We start from the raw sequence: 21,895 nt of genomic DNA, 5'->3' as shown, positions 1-21,895 counted from the left end.
GTACTTTATGTTGCTCTGTACAGCCAAACAAATCAATTTAAATAATTATAGCAACTGCCACGCCAGGTTTGGCGCTAACTCGATCCCCCAATACCGGCAACACTGGAGAGCTGTCGCGCGAAGCGGTCGCTCGCTTGGAGTTTTTACTTCTGGGCGACGAGCGAATGCGAAAGCCATCTCCATCGCGTCGCTGTCGCGCAAAAAATCGCTTGTATGCCTAAAGCGAAGCTTTCTTTGCCAACCAACCCCCACTTTCCTGACCGTGGCTGTTGGGTGCTGCCCGTGCCTTGCCAATAGATGGCACTTAAAAGAAATGTTAAAGAAAATAAAAAGGGCCATTAAATTACGTGCCCGATGGTAGTATTCGCAGCCAGAAAGAAACGTTCTCCTCGCCCATATAGTGCCACTCTGGAGTGGCAGGCTCGGGGGCAGCGCGCAATGCAGTCGCACTGAGGATGGATGGCTGTCGAGGGTGAGGGACGGGGAACGCGCGGGGCGGCCGGCCAGGCACCGGCACAACATTTTCGCCTAGCCGCATCCGAATCGCTGCCCGTGCCCGCCCTCGCTTCCTTCCTTCGTCCTCGAGTAGATGTGGGCGCATTGCTGGCACCACCCGACTGCCTGGTCGGCGCTCGACAAGACGTGACTCGCATATCCTGCCGCAGCGGCGCATTCGCGCGAGGGACCGGCACGAAGAACGAGCGCTGCTGGGAGGAGGGCGAGAGGCAGAGGTGGGACTGCGGCTTTTCCCGAGACGGAGGGGGTGGGGGAGGGGCAGCCGGATAAATTGCCTGCAAGTGGAATAAAAGATGCTGTCCTCACCTCATGCAAATTGAAACGGATACGAAGTGCGTTTAAGGGGGTGATATCGGGCAACCCGGAGGGAAGATAGATTAAGGGGACGCGGAGGCGACAGCGACATATATATATATATATATATATATATATATATATATATATATATATATATATATATATATATATATATATATATATATATATATATATATCGGGAATTGAGAAAACAGAAAGAAGCCAGCAGGTGTTCCTGAATAGATGTATAGCGCCAGGGCCGAACTAGGCGCACCAATAGTGCGCCTAATTTCATTCATGCACTGGACAGCACTATGCACGTCAGTTTATATATTTTTGTTAAGCCATCCGATAAGCGTGCCTGCAGTGTGCACAGATTTGACACCGATTGTAAGCGCGATCGAAACGTCCACGTGCTTGTACTGCTAGTGCCCTCCCTACCCCTCACTGATTTGTTTCTCTTCACTTGAACCTTTCCTCCCTGTAGAGTAACAAGCTGAACACGCCTCTAGTTGACCTGCCTAGCTTTCCTCTTCCCCCTTTTCTCTGCGCTGGTGTAGACGTGCTAAGATATGTGACGCTGATTTTTCGTTTGTGCAAGGGAGAGAGGGAGATAAAACTTTATTGTGTCCTTGATGGGGTCCAGGGGTGGCGGAGGTTGGACGATTAAATGTGTTGTTGGTGTTGGTGGGATGGAGGGGGAAGGGGATATTAGACTTACTTAGAACCATGTGGTACAGCCGTGCGGGACCTAGCAGTGTAGGAAGATTCTGACTCGACTGTTAGCACTGCTACGCGGTTAAAGGGTTTGCCAAAAAGCTGGAAGTATGCTGTTTTGTTGATTTCGCCCGAGCCCATGGACCGAAACGGTCCAAAAGGGCCAGAAAGTAGCAAAATAAATGTGAAAGGAGGTCAACCAGACGAAAGTCTGGACTGCCGCCCTACATGGTGGAAAGGGCTGAGGACAGAAATAAAGAAATAAAATTGAGCAGTGCGGGCACACAATACACAATGTATTATACGATGCAAAAGAGCACAAATGGTCAGCCATGTCGGCAAACGACAATTTCAGCATTGATGCGCGTTGGTAGAATCCCTTCAACAAACAGGGCACATGAATACGCATTTCATCGAAAAAAAAAAGTATAAGCAGTTGCACGATGAACGCGTTACGGAAGACCATGTTCACAGTGCTTTCATGACATTAACATCTTCAAATCTCTGTGAGACTTTATTTACTCTTCGCTTCTTCGAGCCAGTTGGTCATTGTATTTTGCGCTTTAAAAACAACGTTGACTCGGGCGTCGACGCAAAATAAAGCGAGCCGATTGTGAAGCCAGCTAGTTATCAAAGGCGCGCGTGTGGCGATCCTGATGCACGACGTGTGTCCTCGCAAGGGTTGTAACGCTGTTTGCATTGCGAGCCGATCCCGAGGCCGCGTTATCAAAGGCCGGGCTGGTCCGATGCTGATGATGCTCTCGCATTACCGTCACTCAGGTGTAGCATCAACCCCCTCCCCCCCTATCTCTCTCTCTCTCTCTCTCTCTTACTATCTACTAAAATAATATACCAAAATGCTTCCTTTCCCGGGTCCACGCTATTCTTCCAGGGATCGATGCGGGTTTTCGTTTCACCGTCTGTCCATACATCGCTCGTGAGTATGACTTAACACTCGTTAAGCAGACGACGGAAGGGAGAGCCCTCGATCTTTAATGCGAGGTGATCTGCGTCCGGACCAAGCAATGCCTCCTCCTCCGGCTCGCTGCTTACAGGGACCAGCGGCTTCGGAACGCATCGCGGTGCAGGCTTACTCGGAGGCGTAAGGGGGGGAGGCCCGGTAATTTATAGCCGCTCGGCGGCCGGCAACGGAGAGCGTATCGATTTAACGGCCCCCGCGCCGCTCTAATTGCATTCTTCTCGCAGCGGTGGGAGAGCTGTCCGTTCGCGCGGCCCGGCGCACCCGCGGCCACTCGCTGGCCGCGCGGCTTTCGACGACTCTTTCCCTGCGGACCGCGTGCGGTCGCATACTCACTGCTTGGCTCGCGTGAGAGCGTGCCCTTATCTGGCTCACCGCGGGGATGAGAGATCGCGGGAAGCCGCGGACATTGCACGCGGAGAATTCGAATCGCTACTTCTGATCCTGTGGATGTTTCCAGCGAGAGCTCCGTGTAGGTGCCGCGAGAAATCCGCGATGGAATGTTGCGGGCACGCGCGCGACCCCCTGCTGCAGCAGCAGCTGCTTTCTGCGCCTGCTTGCAACGATTATATATATACAGCTGAATTTGGGAAAGCAAGTTGATAACACTCTCAAAATGAGCCTAATTGGATAACCAACACGCGGCTTGTCTGAAAGTAGACGCCAGAAAGAATATTTCACACTAAGGATTTATTGCCGAGTCTAAAATATTTTATTGCTTGTTTCCGCGCCTTTGAGTCGCTTTGTCGCGCGCGCACAGGCTCGCATGTATACCCATAAGTTTTGTGCAGTACGTCGATGGATATGTATCTTTTGTATGTGTGTGTGTACCGGTAACAATAATGATAAAAAGAACCTTGCCTGGTCACACGGATGTAATAAACATGGTAAATAGCAAAGATGAAGACAGAGAAGATCAAGGTTCGCCGGAGGGTGGAGGTTTCAAGCGACCGCCACCGGTCGATCGACTGGGGCATGTCACTGGGTGGAGCCAACGTTTCGACAAGGGAATTTGTCTTCGTCAGGACAACGACTTGAAGAAGACCAGTCCCCTTGTCGAAACGTCGGCTTGTGACAATCCCTTGTGACAGCTATATACATATAGAAAACGTGGTATTTCTTTTATTAGAACAGGAAAGTACCTGTTGTGGAAATTCCTGAGCATTTCGGCTGATGTAAATGTGGCACAAAACTGATCCGTGCGTTCGCGTCCTCATTATCGCGTCTGTGCTCGACTTGTCCTGGACATGCAGAGGTACCAGCGGCAACAGTGATGTCCATTGATAGGAGGGGGAGGAAAATAGAAAGAAGACTTCCGTCCAGCTGCTCCCTGGCACCAATACACGCTTTCCATCCGAAAGCGGAGCATTGTTCTCATTTCCCCGTAGTGCGCGTTTCGCGCCCGAGAAACGACCCTCTCTGCGAGGAGTGAATGGCGGCTCTTAGATTACACCATTGTGAGCGCCCGACTGCAAGTACTCGGGACAGCTATAGACATTTCCCAACGGCCATTACCGAGAGGAGGATCGCAACGCTGTCCGAGCTTCGCAGATCGCCGTATATAGCTTTGTCTTGTTTTTTGTTTTCTTATCTTTCTTTTTCTTGAAGACCCAGCGTCTTTCAGCCAATCGGATCCCTTTCGCCAATACTCGAGGCTGTAACTGAGTGAGATCATCTTATCCTCGATTATCTTTTTGAAAGGCAGAGCTCTCGACCGCCAACTCTGTCGACGTCGGCATAAGCTGTACGTAAGCGAATGTCTTCAGCAGAGTATTAGAAAAGAAAAAAAAAGAAGAAGAAGAGAGAGAGAGAAACGTTCTGCAAAAACTTTGATTCAAATTAAAAGCTCTATTAGGGGCGCGCAACGACTACCCGATCATGCAAGTCACTACTGATAGCGTTATCGTGTTCGAAAGACAATCCATTCACTTTCGTTTTCTTTTTCTTGCTCCTTCTCCAAGCCAGTGTATAGTTATCGGATCGCAGTCGTCACAAAAAGAGTCGAACTTGCTTCTTGTAGACGTAAGCAAGAAGCCAGATGTATGGTACACACGCCTGTGTGTACGACTTATATATTGCACATTGCCCCGTCAATTACAATATGCACCCTCGGGGCATGACGATGTTAGCGTTTTCGTTCTTTCTTTTTTTCTTTTTCTTGAGTTTAACGCAAATGAAACTTGTTTGCACAGTTGCACCCAGTCGGGGCCAACAGCCGTCCTTTGGCCTAAATCTCGCGCGAAAGGTAGACCGCGGTCATTTCGAAGAAATAACTTCCTATAGTGCTTATTCGCGTCCTGAGTGGCACTGACTATTAGTAGATCCTTGTTTCCACGCACGTACAACAAAAGTTATTATTTGCGAAACCACTCTACGGACGCACGTTTTCATACTTACGAGTTATAAAGACGCAATATCACTGCTTTACTTTTCTTCCCACATTGCATCTTACCTTTATATATGCTGCGTCTTTTGCTTTTGTTTTTATTTCGCTCGTCGTTAAACACGACTCATTCATACAGCTTTTTTTTTTCTTTTTTCAGGAGACTGTAGGAGACCTCCCACGTACAGTAGAACCGGGGCTTACCCTGGGATACTGTTTCGTAAATAAACGATTATTCCTCCTCCTCCTCTTCAGTTTTGTTTGAGGAGATGCCGACCTATGCACTATATATATATATATATATATATATATATATATATATATATATATATGTGTGTGTGTGTGTGTGTGTGTGTGTGTGTGTGTGTGTTTGTGTGTGTGTGTGTGTGTGTGTGTGTGTGTGTGTGTGTGTGTGTGTGCGTGTGTGTGTGTGTGTGTGTGTGTGTGTGTGTGTGTGTGTGTGTGTGTGTGTGTGTGTGTGTGTGTGTGTGTGTGTGTGTGTGTGTGTGTGTGTGTGTGTGTGTGTGTGTGTGTGTGTGTGTGTGTGTGTGTGTGTGTGTGTGTGTGTGTGTGTGTACGAATGACTTGCTTGTGGTGCGACACCCATGAGCCTCTTACCAGCCACCGCTGTAGCTCAGTTGACATCGCGCTGCTCAGCACAAGGTCGAAGATTCCATCCCGGCCTAGGCGGCCGCATTCGGAAGAGGGAGGAATGCAAAAAAAAAAGAAGAAAACGCTCGTTTATTGTCACTTGGGTGCACATTAAAGAACCCCCAGGTGGTCAAAATTAATCCGCGGACTCTTCCAACTACGGCGTGCCTCATAATCAGAGTGTTGTTTCGTCGCGTGAAATCACAGAGCTTATTTTCTTTCTTTAATTTAATGAGTCTCTTTAGAGAGCGAGAGAAAAGGACCGTGCACGGGCCCATATATGACTGCCTAACCTAACGATGAGCGATAAGAACAAGAGGAACCGAGGGGCCTCATTTCTCGTTAATCACAGCCATACGAGGCCAACGCGCAACCAAAGCAAGGAAGGCATAAGGACGTTATTTGTAGCTTTTCATTGAAGTGTAGAAATGATAAATTAAATGGAAATAAAAGTGAACGAAGAAGAACTAATTGCCGCGATGAACTTCGATGATCTAACGACTAACTAACGATGAACGCTTCACCGTGGCTGTGCTGCCAAATTTTCTTCTCTCCTTCTACTCATCCTTCAGTTCCCTTTTTCCTTTCCCCATTGCTGAATATCCAAACCGGGCTCAGCTTTGTTAACCTCCCTGTCTGACCATTTCTTTCTGTATCTCCCTCTCGCTGAATTAAATAAAACAAACAGCGTCTACATAAAAGAGCTAGCGCCAGCATAACCGCTTCGGCCTTCGCCCACCGTGTCTTCCGCACAAGCCCTTTCCACTAGCGTCCAGTTGTCGCAGAACCTCCTCTTTCCATGCGTACTTTCCTCGTATCTCTATGCCGCAAAAATATGGCGCAGCACAGGTTGTGCACAGGTTGCACATGTGGGCTTTGAGTACGCGCTTCTTTACCAGCGGAATCTGGCCCTCAAACGCGTCGAGCCACAAGTTTGCTTTTTCTCTTATTGATTCACACACCCCCTTCACCCTATGCGTTTGTCGCGTTTTTCAGCCCGACGCCTCTTCCCGTCCAAAACGATTGAACGGAATCGTGGAACGTGATTTCGCGAGCTGACAAGCACAGACGCCGTCAAAAAAAAGGGGGGCTGTGCATTATGCATGTACGCAGAAACGACTGGCGCTCAGTGAATGAGGCGCGTCTCCCCGTATCAAATGTACGCATGCAAAACGATTATATATATAAAAAAAATTGGAGGAAGAGAAACATGAAATGCGGGAGGACGAAATGGAAATGCTTGCATGAACAATGCAAGAAATGGATTTTCCAAATCTGGAGTTATCTAACAGCCTCCTATATGTATACATATATATATAAAAAATGGTGTACGCATACATGAAGTGTACATGAAAAAAAAATGAAAAAAGAAGGGACCTGGAATTTCAAGAAGCGCCCGTTATATAGTCAGCAAAGTAGTTTCGAGTTTCCTTCCATTACTGAAGGATACTGGTTTTTATTGGCGTTTGGGTGGTGTGCTCTAATTTTCTATTTGTGCGGTGTGGAGGATTTTGGCACCATGGGTGATGCCGGCTGCTTCTTCTCACTTATCCAAACAGTGCATATCGGAGTTTCGGCTCAAACAAACAAACAATTACTGGCACCGAAAGAGACGCTCACGCAGAGCAATTACCGAGCTCAGTCGCAAGGCTAATCCAGCGTGTAGCTGCCGCCGATGCGGCTACAAGTATGCCTGAAACATTTAAAAGAAAAGAAGGAGAAGGGACGCCGCACATACGGCGCTGAGACCGTCTCGTGCACACGAAATCAAAAGCAGGCAAACGAAAGCCCTTCCACTTACTCGACTTTTGATCTCCTTTGCAGCACAAGTCGCTATGCTGTCAATGTCTTTCTTTAGTAGTGCAGGCAATTAAATCACTGCTTCGTTGTTGCGTAAAACTTGTCGCGTTATTCTGAATTACTGATGCCTGTCGGTATTGTGTTTTAGCATCATTTGTGTTGTTTGATGAGGCTTACTAGACATTTACTTTCAACATCAGGTACCTGTGATTGCGCAAGTTATTCTCCATATTCCTTAATTCTCTCTACTGGAACTAAATTAAATTCAAGTAAATGTCTGACAAAGCAAGCAACGAAGAAATATATGTAGTTTGTGGATAGTACAGCGGCAGTACATAACAGGAGCCGAGTTCTTTTTTTTTTCGCTTCTGCTGATAAAACGCGCGCTATAACTCATCCCGAAAAGTCTTGATCCTCCGCTAGGGAATTTAGGGGAGTGGATGGCCCAGACAAAGTGGGCGCCATCGGTCTGGCGCGGGAAACGCGAGCAGAGTACTAGAGAACGCCGAGCCTGCTCATGCGCACTGCGGCTCACGCGTCCTTTTGGGTGTGCGCCGAGCATTACGACCTGTATGTATACACGCAGCGGCGAGTCCAGTGACTAGGCGAGCAGACAGCGCCGGCATACGCAGACAGCTCAAGCGCGGTAGTGCCCACGGTGTCTACGCGCAGGGAAGCGACACTGTTGGCGCGAGCTGGCCCCTTTTTAAATATTTACACCCGTCAGCCGCCGCCGCTGGCGAGCTCCAGCGGACGGCTTTTAAGCTCGCCCGCTTCGCTCGTTGTGTGGTCCCTCGCGAAGAGAGGGGAGGAAACGGGCGCCGAAAGGGGTGCGTGCCGGAGAACGGAAACAAGGGGAGGACCGGCAAGCGAGGAGTGGGAGAGGGCTTCAACGGGTGTCGAGGCACGTAGGGCACGGTGCACGCGAGTGTGCGCACGCGAGGTGGGGGAGGGGGACGCGGATGACATCCGCAATTACACACGACACATGCACTGCGCCAACCGAGCCAGATCGGAGCGGAGCCCCTAACACGTACCATTTGTACGTGTGTCATTTGGAGGGCCGCGCGCGGAGACAGAGAGAGAGAGAGAAAAGCGCGGCCTTGTCGGGTGTCGTGCTTTCGCGGTTTCGCAATCTTTTCGCGCTGACAGAGTGTGTGGACGCAGTCGATACGCGTTCCGGCGCGGCTGCCGCCGCCGCTGGCAACAAACCGTGAGATGCTCTTCTCATTACGTGCGTGCGTGTGCGTGTTTTGAGTGTTTGTGTTGCAGTCCCTCCCTCTTTCGAGGTAAAGGAAACCGTGGCGGGAACTGCATGTTTCGCGTGCGCATACCGTGCGAGGGAATGCGGAAATTTGCGCACCTCCTTCGCCCCCCACGACTCGCAGACACGGACCCCCATTTGGCGGCGCGGTTAGGATGCTCTACAACGCCCCGAGAGAAGTGTAAATGATAGCATCTTTGCTTACCCCAGAACTGCGGGCGAGCGCCCCTTCCAACGGTCGCCACATGTGGTCGAGGCATGCTTGCCGAAAAAGATAAAAAGGAAAACAGTAAAGAAGAAGAGAGAGACAAAGAGAGAGAGAGAGACCGTCCGTTATACAATCTTATTTTTCCGCACTTATAAGTGGCAACGACGCGGAACGCAATATACGAGAATGCGGCTGTCTTTGTGCAACCTTTCTTGTTTGCCGTCCTTTTCTTAATTATTTATTTTTCCGCGTCTCCCGTTTTCCCAGCTGCCGGTTCGCGCACCTGCTGCGTTATTCTCCCGCCGAGTCGAGGCGATTCGCGGAACGCAGCGCATGTGGCAAGCGATCCATTTGTGCTGCAAAAAGAAACAGAACGAAGGGATTTCGACACGATAGAGTCAAACAACCTTCCTCGTTATACGGAATAATATCAAAGGGCATAACAAAGTACATGAATATCGTACAGACTCAACGGGCCCGAGTCAATCAAAAAAACTAAAGAGCGCTAAATTGCGACTGTAGCCTTAGCTTGTTGCCCCCTTCGGTTCTGTCGCGCCTTTTGTGTGGCTTTAGTTGTTTTCGAAGGATCACGAGCCAAGTTTTCAGGTATAACAGAACGACCGAATGTTCTGCGCCTGATCGTCGCGCGATAAGAAGAACACACCCTCGGCTAAACGGTGACGTGCTCCGTCTCTGTTTTAATTGACGGCGACACGGATATGTACGCTCGCCGGAAATAATTAAGTTAACAACAAGAAGGTCCTTGCATATTGTTTCCATCGCGAACCTTGCCAACTCAGCTCTCGTGGATACGTGACATATGTAAAAGGTGACAACAACCACGACGAAGACGAAAAAAACAACAACTTTAAATAAATAAGAAAGAAAGCAGCCAAATGAAGGTCAGATTCGTTCCAGATATTAAGAATCGATATAGGAATTATTCACGGAGATATAAAAACATGAAAAATGAGCTATAAATTAATCAGTCCCTTATTATCAATCAATCATTGATGGATAATAGAAGGGTAAAATAAGAGAGAAAGTTGTTTTACACTGACATGGGTATATTTTGCGTTGTTCTTTTGCTGTAAGAAAACGGGGGGGGGGAGGGAGGGGGGGCAGGTAGGCCTCTTTAGGGCCTGCTGCTCCGAAATCCCAAGTACGTACGATAATCACGCAAGTCTTAAACAACACGAATAAGAAATAAAAAAAATCCAAACGAGCACTAGACCCACAAAAACAAGTCACGACCACACAAATGTCTCCACGGGTGCCTGCGAGCACCGGTGGTATGGTCCAGTACCCCTGAGACAGTCATCCATCACGAAGGAAGAGGGGAATGCACGCAAGTTCTTTCAGGTATACATACATAATTTAACAGCCTTAAGAGAAGATTTTTGCGCATACCGATACCGTTGGTTTGTTTACGTACACATTTCGCAACGGTATCGCAATTGCGCGCGTGAGTGCGTGCTCGCGGGCGCCGTTCAATAAAAGCACTTGACTGGCACCGTCGTTTGCCCGGTCTCTGCGGACCTTCGCTTGCCAAAGTACAAAGCCACGAAAGCGCCGCCACCGGCGTGTCTTGAGGTGCACTACACCCCACGACAACTTTCTGTGGCAACACAGGGCGCGTGCGTGTGTGTGTCTACTTGCCCTTTAGTCCCCTTTTCCAAGTGCATGGACGGTAAACAACCATGCTTAGTTCTGATTATGTTCCGTGCCTTTTCTTTATCGCTTCTTTCGCTATCTCTCTTATATTCCATTTCATACGTAAGGGGCAACGCTGTAAAAGCTAAACGCAACTAGTGTGGTGATAACGGTCTCACTCCGCGCGTTTCGCAGTGCACTTCTATTTTTTCTTCTTTTTAATCTGCGACGCTTTCGATGGAATAGGCTTCATACATTGCAACTACAACTTGTGGACATGAACTTACGTCAAATTATGCAATGTTTGTGGGCATTTGTGGACATTATTCGTCCAGTGTGCGACGCTTTATTTTTCGTCGCGAGCGCCACTGGTGTGCTGTGGCTGCTGGTCGGAGAAACGTGCCACTCCGCTCGTTCGGTGGTAAGCAGGCGCAGATCAGACACGCCTTGCACGCAATAATTATGCGTCATGTCTTGCGACATGCAAGTACGCGACCTAATGTTGCATCGAATCTTACGTGGTGCCTACCTAGAGCTTTCTTTCATCTGTGAGGCACGTCGCACTATATTTTTGCTCGCAAATGCCAGCAGTGAGTGAAGCGTAGCGTTTGTGTAGCGTTGCCTGCCATGTATAAAACGGAGTATACAGTTGCCGAAAGGCAGTGATGCCAGTCCAGGTCTCTGCAATATACCCGGTGTTTCAGCGAACACTTTTTTGTTTCGGACATACTGCCAATCCCAACGGGGATTTTAGCAGGAAGGGCATACATATAATAAGCATATTACACAAGTGTAAATTGGTTCAACATGTCACAAATAATAGCGTGGAGTAATTACAAAAGGGCTTTGTTGTGCGTACAATCATTTGACAAGTACACGTGATATTGCATGTATAATTAACGAAACGTTAATACAGGAATTACAAAGTGCGCGCTATCATAAAAATATTAATTAAAAGTTAGTTAGAATACGCACGTAGTGAATGTTTAGGTAGTACAGGATTTAATCAACGTCTTTCTATAAAGCAAATGGTATGGTTAGTACTTTACAAGTAGTTTATATTTGGGAAACACTTAATTTTCAAGTTATGACAGGAAATATCTTTGATTATTGCAAATAGTTATATATGTAGGCCGGCAATTCCATTCCCTTATCGCCTGCAGAAAAAACGGAAAACTTAGAGCAGTTAGTTTTAAATCCGTATTCCTGAATAAAAAGGGGGTGTTTATGCCGTGAGGAGTTTCTGAGTTAGGTATTTGGTGCTATCGATTCGAAGCACGTTGTGAAAAAGTTGAAACAGCATTTTCTGCCGTGTCATTTTGGCACGGTTACGGAGGGATAGTATTCCATCTTTATCCATTAGTTCGGAGGGGGAGTCAAATATGCGCTATTTGTTAAAAATAAACCTTACTGTTTTTCTTTGCACGCTCTCTGGTTTGTTTATTAAGTTATTTGTGGATGGGAACCAAACGACGTTAGCGTACTCGAGTACTGGTCTAACAAATGCGTTATAGGCAGGAAGCTTTGTTGGTTGCGGTGTTGAACAGAGCCTTTTCAGGAGAAATATATGTTGTATTTCAGATGACCTTACATGATTTACGTGTGCCTCCCACCTCAGGTCATCTGACGTGATTAGTCCAATATACTTGTATTCTTTAACTGGGGATAGTTGGGTGTTGTCGAGTGTGTAAGAAAAGTCTGATCTAAGAGTTTTCCTGGTTATTCTAAGTAAAGCTGATTTACCTATATTTAATGTTATTTGCCACTCTATGCACCAGTGTGATACTGATTTTAGATCGTTTTCGTGGGTTAGGTGGTCATTGGGACAGTTAATTTCTTTATATACTGTGAAATCGTCGGCAAAAAGCCTAATGTTAGTCTTGATAGATGCGGGTAGATCATTAATAAAAATAAGCAATAAAATAGGAGCCAAGACACTTTCCTGAGGTACACCTGATGTAACTTGGCTTACTTCAGATCTTTGGCGCTTAATTTCGACAAACTGTGTACGGTTTGTTAGGTAAGCACTGATTCAGTCACTAATTGGTCCTTTACCTAATATTTATTCAATTTTCATAGATAGTTTTTTTATGGGATACCCGATCAAATGCTTTGGAGAAGTCATGTAGAATTAAATCTATCTGTTATTGGTTGTCAGTGGCTTGTGACACTTCGTGTTCTAATTTGGTTAATTGAGTTACTGTAGAAAACCCTTTACGGAAACCACGCTGGAATGATGATAGAAAGTGTTTTTCTTCTACGTAGATATTAATGTGCTTAAGGATGATGTGCTCAAGCAACTTACATATTGTACTGGTTAGTGAAACAGGACCGAAATTGGAAGCGTCCGTTTTGTTACCTTCTTTGTGAATTGGGATTACCTTAGCCATTTCCATTCGCTTGGGAGAGAACATGTTGTTAAGGATTTGTTAAATATTAAGAATAAATATTTGGCCATCCATTCAGCATACCGGCTTGAGAATTCGTTTGTTTAAAAATGTTTAATTGAAGATATCATTAGGGAGGTTGTGGCCGAATACTGCACCAGGGAGGCCAATTCCTGTTCTGGTGAGTGAGTGTCTTTGTTCAAGCTTAGTGGGCCTTCCTAATTTGGTTGTACCTGGATTAGTATAGCCCCACTCGCTCTCTGCATCTTTCGCCGGTGTCAGGCGTCACTCCAAGCCTGCAGATGTAGTGTTGATATATAAAATGTTTAACAGGGGTAACTGGAGATCGAAGGGAGAGGTCTTCGTCCTGCAGTGGACACAGAGATGATGATGATGATGATGATGATGATGATGATGATGATGAATGTTCAAAAATTGCCTGTGGCAGGTAACACATTTCTAGTCCATGAGCTGGTCTACTCGAAGAGGTGGATATTAGTTGCACAAACAAAATTAAAACGCATACTCTACTAATTTGGAAGACTGCACTAAATAACTTATTAAATAATTACCTTGTGTCACACATTTACAAATTCTAGCCGGGGAGTTCTCAAGGTGGATCCACTTGGAACGGATTCTCAGGATGGCACCAGTTTTGATATATTAATTCCCTAACTTTGCGGTGAAATACAATGGCGCTCCAGTTAATTTTGTGCTTTAATGAATAAAACAACGTTTTGTTAAGAAATTGGAACGACAGTGCATTTTTACTGCAAGTTTGACGGCGCATATCTCGTAAACGATGTCTTCCACACAATTATCTTCAAGTGGATATGCCTTGCAATCTCACCCGCTAGAATTTGTGAATTTCACTATGTGGCATAAATGAATTGGTTACAAACTTAATTACTCAATTTTTGTTTATTAATTGATTATGCATTCTACTTTTTTGTGCAAGTAATGTCCGTCTCTTCGAGTAGACCAGCTCAAGAAATAGAATTGTGCCATCTGCAGCCACAGGCATTATTAAAAATTTTTTCGAATGTTTTCGCTGGAAGTGTTCCCTGTATTGCTACTCCTACATGGCAAGGTGCGTATATGATGGGTTACTTTCTTTCCCTCTTCCTTTCTGTTTTATTTCTTTTCGGACGAGCGAGAGAGAAAATAATGCAGAGAAAGGCAGGGAGGTTAACCTGAGGTAGTTCCGGTTGACTACCCTGCGCAGAGGGAAGGGTTAAGGGGGATAAAAAGAGAAACAGAGTGGAAGGGGGAGATAGAAAGAAAGGGAGACAAGCACGAACAAAGCTCGTACACGAACGAGGCAAGAAAAGGTACGGAGCGCTTTATGGAACAACGCGAACGAAAAGAGAAAGGAAAACTTGCAATCCTTGAAAAATTTAGGCGATCATGAAGGGACGGTATAGGCGCAAGATGTTCCTTACAGTTCGTTAGAACAAAATACATAGGTTCCCCTTCGTATTGAAGCCAAGAACTTGGCGCAGGAACCGATGAAAGAGAACACAGATGGGAAGTAATTGATCACGCTAACTTATATTTTCTTGTCTCTACACTCAGGTGTTGCAACGTATACTATGGAAGAGGATTAAACAATGATATTTGATAGCATAAAGGAAGCGTTTGTGTCTTATTGATGTTGCAGTGTTGAACCTCATTCACGCAGAAAGAAAGCTAAACTTAATTACCCGATGTTTTCTAACCTTGAAACGTCAGTGAATCTCCTCAGATGTAACGACTTATAATAGTGGCATCCAAGGAAGTGCCCTTTAGTTAGATATCCCTTTAAACGCGAAAATGTAAGTCATTTAAAGCGTTTTGAAGAGCGCTCCCCTAATTATGTGTGGCCCGACCGAGAAGTACAATAGAAAGGATGTTGACGATGGAAAAGAACTCGCAAATGTGAGTGCTTGCACCGTGTTCTCTTTGTGCACGTGTACGCCGCTGTGCTACCTTTATGCCTGCGTTAACAAAGAACACATGCATCGTTGAGGGGCCTTATTCAGCACAACAGACAAGACAGATTTGCAGTTATAGCCGGGACGGCTCGTGCCATTACAATAACGTACGTACATGTGTGCCAGGCGTCGGTATTTGCAACAGTAGGAAGAGAGAAAAACTCTACGATTCAGTTAGGCGTTGCTGTATAGGAGCGTTCCTGCAGTGAAAACTGATGCCCAATCTTTTTTTTCTGAAGAATAGTAGTAGTAGTAGTAATAGTAGTAGCAGTAGTAGTATTGAGTCGTCGTTTGTTGAACTAATTTAGACTATAGGAAAGGAGAAAATTGCTGCTGGCCTTACTGTAACAGTCGGAAAGACAAACATTATCTATCGCATTGCGACGACTGGACGATTGGCCGTTGTCCGTGCAGGTGATACTTCGAGACCGTCCCCATCGCTCGTCGGTCCGCAAAGCTGTCAAGGCACTTCTGTCTTTCTTGAGGGCGAGTGGCGTATCTGAAGACTTTTGACTTGCTCAAGCCCTCCGCGTGCGTGCTCGATCTCAGCGCGGCATTCCTCCCCCTCCCCTACCTCTGTCTATCTCATATTTCCATTCCCTCTTTCCCTTCCCCCAGAGTAGGGTAGCCAACCAGACGCATTTTTGGTTAACATCCCTGTCTTCTCTCTTTATTTCCTCCTCCTCCTTTTAGCTCGTACGACTGACAACTGAACCGTGACCAGCAGAGGGCAATGGAGGTGTGGGGGTAAACGACAGGGACAGCAGAGGAGATTGTGACGTATGGGAAAGCTATATGCGGAATTTCATAACATGATGAGGCGGGTTCTAACTCTTCAAGAGGTATTTATTTAATGAATGCACAATATTTCCCAAATATTTCACGTTCGCAGAATGCACTAATCCAGATTTTAGAGCCAACAAGTGAAAGTATTCTGCGATACGTCACATGTGTAAGTTGGCTAATAAAAACGAAATGTTCGTGTTGTGTACTTAGTGCACAAGAATATAATTCTTGCAATCACACGCGCGCAGACGAAAACACACACACACACACAGAGGGAGTTCAATCGTTGCGTTTCGGTATTTTTTCACGCTCAAACACTCTTAGTTTGTTCTCCAGGAACTTACCTTATATTGTAGGATCTTTTTGGCTGCACAAAGCTTCGTCTTATATAGTTCTCAAGAGAGAGACGGGCTAAATGGTCGGCTCGGAGAGGAACCAGAGAACCAATCTTGTCTGCAACATTACTGTACGGATTTACGACAAGGTGGGAAGATACCTTTTTCACTTGCCAGATGTTAGGCATATGACCATCAAAAGTGCATCACAGAGCAATGAACCTGCCACTTCGAGCTCATGTAGCGTTGCAACGCTAGATGAGCTCGAAGTGGTTGGTTCGATCCCAGAAGTGACAGCCACACTTCGATGGGGGATAAATGCTAAAACGCTCAAGTGCTTAGATTTACGTGCACATGAAAGATTCACATTCTGAATGTCCAACGAGATAGAATATAACCAGCGGGTCACATGACCGGTGAGACGAAACGTCGAACGAGACTGAATGTACAGTCCAGACGGTATTTCCAACCGAAACTGAATGGCAAGCGACAATGTCCAACTATTGGACATTCCGTCCACACTTAAGAATCCCGAGTGGCCAAAGTTAACCCGGAGTCCTCCTTAAACGGTGTGCCTCACAATCAGATCGTTTTATTAGCACGCAAATATCCAGAATTTATTTAATTAGGTACAATCTCGTTACTCGGAACTTCACGGGAGCGGGTGAATATGTTCCGATTAGCGAGCGTTCAGTTTACAGAGAACAATGTGCACAGGTGCAGCACATCGTGTCACGCATTCTCTTAACACTGTTAGACATGCTAAGCACAAAAAAGTTAATTTAGCAGCTACTTAGTCTTGTGGTTTTGGCGTGGTAGACGGTTACTGGATGGACCAGGCTTCGCTATACTTTCGATCTTGAGGAGTCGCCGCGGCGACGTATCGAAACAACAAACATCACTCCTACATGTCAAGTCGGTGGCCGCCTAACACGCGATCCTGCAAGGAGGAGTGGGTACTATCGAACGGCGCGCGGTAAGGCGTCCGATATTTCGGGGGTCGTTACTCTGGTAGATTATAGGGCGAATGGCAGATGCCAAGAAACCTATGTCTGGACTACATGCCGTGCATCATATCATATCGAATTTTTCCCTGGTTCAGTCTCTGCCACCGCTTTTTAAGAATGATTTGGCGGATAGAAGGCAGGTGTCGTAAAAACGTACTGCAAGTTCCGCCTCTTTTTTAAAAAAAATATCCTTTAGAGCTTGCTTCTGTTCCTGTGGTTCCGTTTACTGCATCTTGCGAAAATTTTGGTTCAGATTAACGAAAGTTTGTTTCTGCGTTAGCGAAATACAATACCAAGCAATTTGGGGACTGTTGTTCCATTTCAGGGACAAATTCGTTTAAGCGATTTCCATTTACCAGCATTCTGCTGTAATAATTTAACAGATAATATTCGACCCTCTAGTATAACGGTCGTGGGTTCGTCTCCCGGCCACGGCGGCAGTCTTTCGATGCGAGTGAAAGGCAAAAAAGCTTGTGCCCTTTGAGCGAGGCCCGCCCTAAAGAACACCAGGCGGTCGATCGTAATCCGGAGTCCTCCATTCCAATCCGGGGGTCTCTTACGTAGCCGCATGTTGCTTTGTGACGCTAAACGCTACTACGGCATATTCAATGAACATTCCAAATGAATTTTAAAAAATGGCTGTGGCTTAGCTAAGGTTAAGCGCAGGATGCGAAGCATACTAGCCTTTATTTTAGTTGTTGAACCACTGTTTAGCCTGGTGAACTGCTGTTGCTTGGCTATATTTGGTTCGGCTAGACGAAGAAACAACTCATGCAGGCGAGCGCACAAGCTGAGACCCGGCTATGTAGCTACGCGGCCGCAAGCGAGCGCACGAGTTGAGCCTCCGCTTTTGCAGCTGTTATGACGTCATATGGTAGCTACGCGGCCGCGCGCGGCGCAGTAAGCAAGAGCGTGGTTGTGCGGCTAGTATGCTTCGCATAATAAAGTTTAGGAGGACTGGTTTAACTGCCCAATTACACATTGACTCGGTGACGCTCTGTAGTGCGGCCTCCTCTAAAAGGTCAGCCCTTTGAAGCGCTTCAGATTGAGGGCGTAACGAACGTCGAGGCTCGGAAACGGTTGCCACTCTCGCTGTGCCAGAGCACGAGTATACCCAAATTGCCTGGCTTTTTCTTTTTCTTTTTTTTTGCATTCGAGAGCGAAAATGCAGGCCTCTGTTCGTGGCTTTACTCGGTCGAAGCAATTCGGGCACCGGACCGTGCGAGGCGCCCTTCGTTGCGGACTAGTTGGCAGGGCACCGCCGTTCCCACTCGCTCGCGCGTCCTTCTATGCAGTACACACCCAAGGAACGCGGTGCAGGGACGCGGTGTAGTTACTGCTCCCGCGACTTGGCTTTGGTACGGCACGACGGGAATAACAATGGGGTGCACTTTGTTTGCGCGTTTGGGCCGCCCTTCGTTATTCCGTGAAGTTGCCTGTGTCTGGCAGCTAACCCGTTAGGTCAGCGCATGGTATCAGGGGGAGAGGACGTGGCAGCCCTGTCATGTCGGCCTTCGATTAAAGGTTCACTAAAGGACAAGTAAACAGTAAAAACGATGAGAAAATAATGGTGTTGACTCAGGAGAAAGTTGGCGAAAAGTCCGAGAAAGATGAGACTCTACTTGACGACATGTGTACCGTGCTTTAGGAATTATGTTCCTGGATGAAAAAGGTAATCTCACGTGCGCTCTGTCCAAGAAACTTCGCGTTTTCAATCGCAGACCACTCACTCACTCACTCACTCACTCACTCACTCACTCACTCACTCACTCACTCACTCACTCACTCACTCACTCACTCACTCACTCACTCACTCACTCACTCACTCACTCACTCAATCGCTCACTCACTCACTCACTCACTCACTCACTCACTCACTCACTCACTCACTCACTCACTCACTCACTCACTCACTCACTTACCTGCCACTCGTCACCACTCGCGCCCTCTCATACAAAGTACGAAAGTGAAGCACAAACCCAAAAAAAGGCACGGTGCAAACGCAAGGAAAGGAGGCTGGCAATGTGGCCGTAAATGTACGGCTCGCGTCATTAAGTCGTGATACCTTCCTGCACCATCTTCATTTGCATTATTCCTATGCAGTCTTCTCCTTTCGTTACGCAGTCTCTTTGCTCGAACTATGCTCTCCGTGTTTCCGCGTGCTTCTTCCAGTCTTTCTCGGATCTCTTTGTTCACGGATCCCTCTCGGCGTTTTCTTGCCAGTTTATTAGGCACAGCTCCTCTCCTGATCGGTCGACCTCCATGGCCATTACCTTTTCTTTTTTTCCGAGTAAGTCGTCGTCTTTACTTCTTACCTGAGTCAGAGTGCACCTTTAATATTCATGACGTTTGCGTTTCCTTGATAACGTGCCGCTCCGGGCCTGAGATTTCTTTTCTCGGTTTCTTTTATCGAACATCGTTGCAGGATCACGATATCGTCATCCTCACTGCTGCTGCTGTTAGGATGCTGTACCTGACTTTCAAACTGTCGATTGGTTGGCAGCTTCGCTACAAAAAGGCGTCACCAAGCGCCCTCAAGCACAATGCCGTATGATCCGTGTTGCACCCACTAGTTCTCGCATCTCCATACACATAATTTTCATTTGTTCCTCTAATTATGTTCCGCAGTTTGTCTGGGCATTGCACTGGTAATCTGTATGCAGCACATTTGAACATTCTTCTTCTGCATTATGATAGTTGGTAAACGTCCCATGGCAGCATAAAAAACCAAAACAATGGTAATATCTTACGAACGCGTACTGAAAAGTTTAACCACGAATTACGGTCAAAGATCAACGTTTTGAGAAAAATAACATGTGCATCTGACATTTTGCTAGAGACGGTACCTGGGTAACTTCAGGCAAAATGAAATAATAGGTTTCAGTTCAAGTGAGGACATCAGTGAGGACTCAAGTGAGAACATCCACTCCTCAATCCCACTTTTCTGCCACCTGATTGAACAACCCAGATTCATATCCTTTACTTTCCACAGTGCTGCTATAGGTAGCCATGTAGATAGCAAGAAAGCATGTGCCTCACCCCTTCCCCCTCTCCCCACCTTTACGGCCCATTACTAGCATATTCATTTACATACTCACGCAAGTGGGAACAAGATACAGATTTTCGTAAACTTCCACAATGCCCATTCACAAGTGGGCACCTGGCCGAGCACATCACGTAGCGTTATCACAATGGTCACCACACGAAGAAATCTTGGCTGAGATGCTGCAGCTTATTCCAAGTCTGTTCCAGGTCACATTGAGCACTTGTGAAAGTGACTTACTGGAAGATTCACAAGGACGTCTGGAGGTTAGGAAGGATCCGTGGCTCAGGAGAAAAAAAAAACAAAACATCATGGTGGTTCACTTCTTCAGTGGCTTGTACGGCTCGCAGACATCGTAGACAAGGTAAACTGAGTCTTCCAAGTCGCTGCTTACACAGACGTTAAACTTGATATACTGAAGAACGCTGTAGAGAGCCTATTTCACTTCTCAATTCTGCAACGTGGTTATCGTATAGCTTTAAGCGTTGCAAACTTGCAGCACTTCGAGCTAAAGTGGGCCGAACCTCGTCTCCAACGTGGAAAAAAAAAAAAAAAAGAAGTCGTGTTCACACCTGTCATCCCTGCGGTTCCTGCGTGCAGGCTCGAGTTGTCGGCGTGTGCTGCTCTCCTTTTGCCACCGTGCGCACACGGGCAAACGCGGAGCTCCCGGCGAACTCGTTTCCAGGGCGTCCAAAAACGCGGGCGGCCCTGTCCGAATAGCGAAAGAGCCGGCGAAAGCGCGAGGCGTGAGGTACTTATACTCTCGGGCAAAGGCAAGCGGCGCGGTTCCGAAAAGAGCCACTCGATATCTCGGACCAAATGGAGCAACGTACTACGCGGTGTCGGAGGAGAAACCGACGTAATCTCGATCGCCGACGGACATTTCGGGCGGCCGCGCGAGAGACGCTGGAATAGACTGGGCGCGGCGGCTCCCGTTTTCGACTCGGACACCGCGAGACACACGGCGAAAATACAAAAAAAAGGAAAGAAAAAGACAGAAGGAAGCAAACGAAAAATGAAGCGCAGCTCCCCGCACTGGCGTACACAAGACTCCGCTCTCGTCCATCCGTCCGCACCTTCCGCGGCCGCGTCTTATTACCCCCTCTCCCTTTGTAAACTAGTTTGTCAAAGTACGGCGCGCGCTCCGGGGCTGAGCGGGCGGGCGCTTTTTGGCGCGAGACGGCCGCCCGCAGTCTTTCTGTCCGCTTGTAGATAAAGACGCAAATTTAATTCTTTTATTTTTTTCCTTCTTGTTCTTTTTCTCTGTCTCTCCCTTTTGCATCTCGCCGACGAAGCGTTTGCAGAGATCGCCCATTGTGACCGAACGGAGCGCGAATAGTTGTCGTAGTAAGCAGTGGTTCCCACTTTCCGGGGCCCCTTTTGACGCTGCCTGTCGGCGCGGCGTGCAGTCTCTTAACGAGGCAATCTGCACTGCAAGAGAGAGGGAGAGAGAGAGTGAATGACAAATAAACAAGAGAAGAACGTCGTCTTGGTTGGGCGGGGGCGAAATCTGTAGTGCAGTTTTCGCGGACGCCGCGAAGGAAGGACGGAACCAGTTGCGTTATCACGTTATTTCGGCAAGTGAGAGAAAGGGCTGCGCCGCTGCTGCTAATGCTGGTCTCTTGATTGCTGCATTTCCGCGGCAATCACCTTCCCATTCCACGAGCCGCGCAGTCAGTGTCCATATCTGGAGGAAGAATGAAAGAAAGAAAGGCGAAGAATCACAACAATAAGAAAAAAAAATAAAAGCGAGAGGAAGTGACAGGAATTAGAGCAGAATTCAGTCCACTCTCGGGAGAAGTGGAAAAGGGAGAGGGACGGGCGAGCAGGCGGCTCATTATTAAGTGCATCCAACCTTCCGGTATCCCAGCGCCCGAGCGGGTATAAAAGGCGTGC

The 21,895-nt window shown here is 47.1% G+C and overlaps 1 long non-coding RNA gene across 1 annotated transcript in view; it reads left to right on the top strand.

The window, feature by feature from the left end:
- LOC139056117 (uncharacterized) overlaps positions 1-5,136 on the top strand; it is a 46,870-nt gene extending 41,734 nt beyond the window's left edge. The window contains exon 5 of the long non-coding RNA XR_011512169.1: positions 5,053-5,136. This is a non-coding gene — a long non-coding RNA (uncharacterized lncRNA). The remainder of the gene's footprint in view (positions 1-5,052) is intronic.
- The last annotated feature ends 16,759 nt before the right edge of the window (positions 5,137-21,895 follow it).

Source organism: Dermacentor albipictus, chromosome 2 (assembly GCF_038994185.2).
Source record: "Dermacentor albipictus isolate Rhodes 1998 colony chromosome 2, USDA_Dalb.pri_finalv2, whole genome shotgun sequence".
Taxonomy (NCBI): Eukaryota; Metazoa; Arthropoda; class Arachnida; order Ixodida; family Ixodidae; genus Dermacentor; species Dermacentor albipictus.
This window is presented reverse-complemented; position numbering and strand designations above follow the sequence as displayed.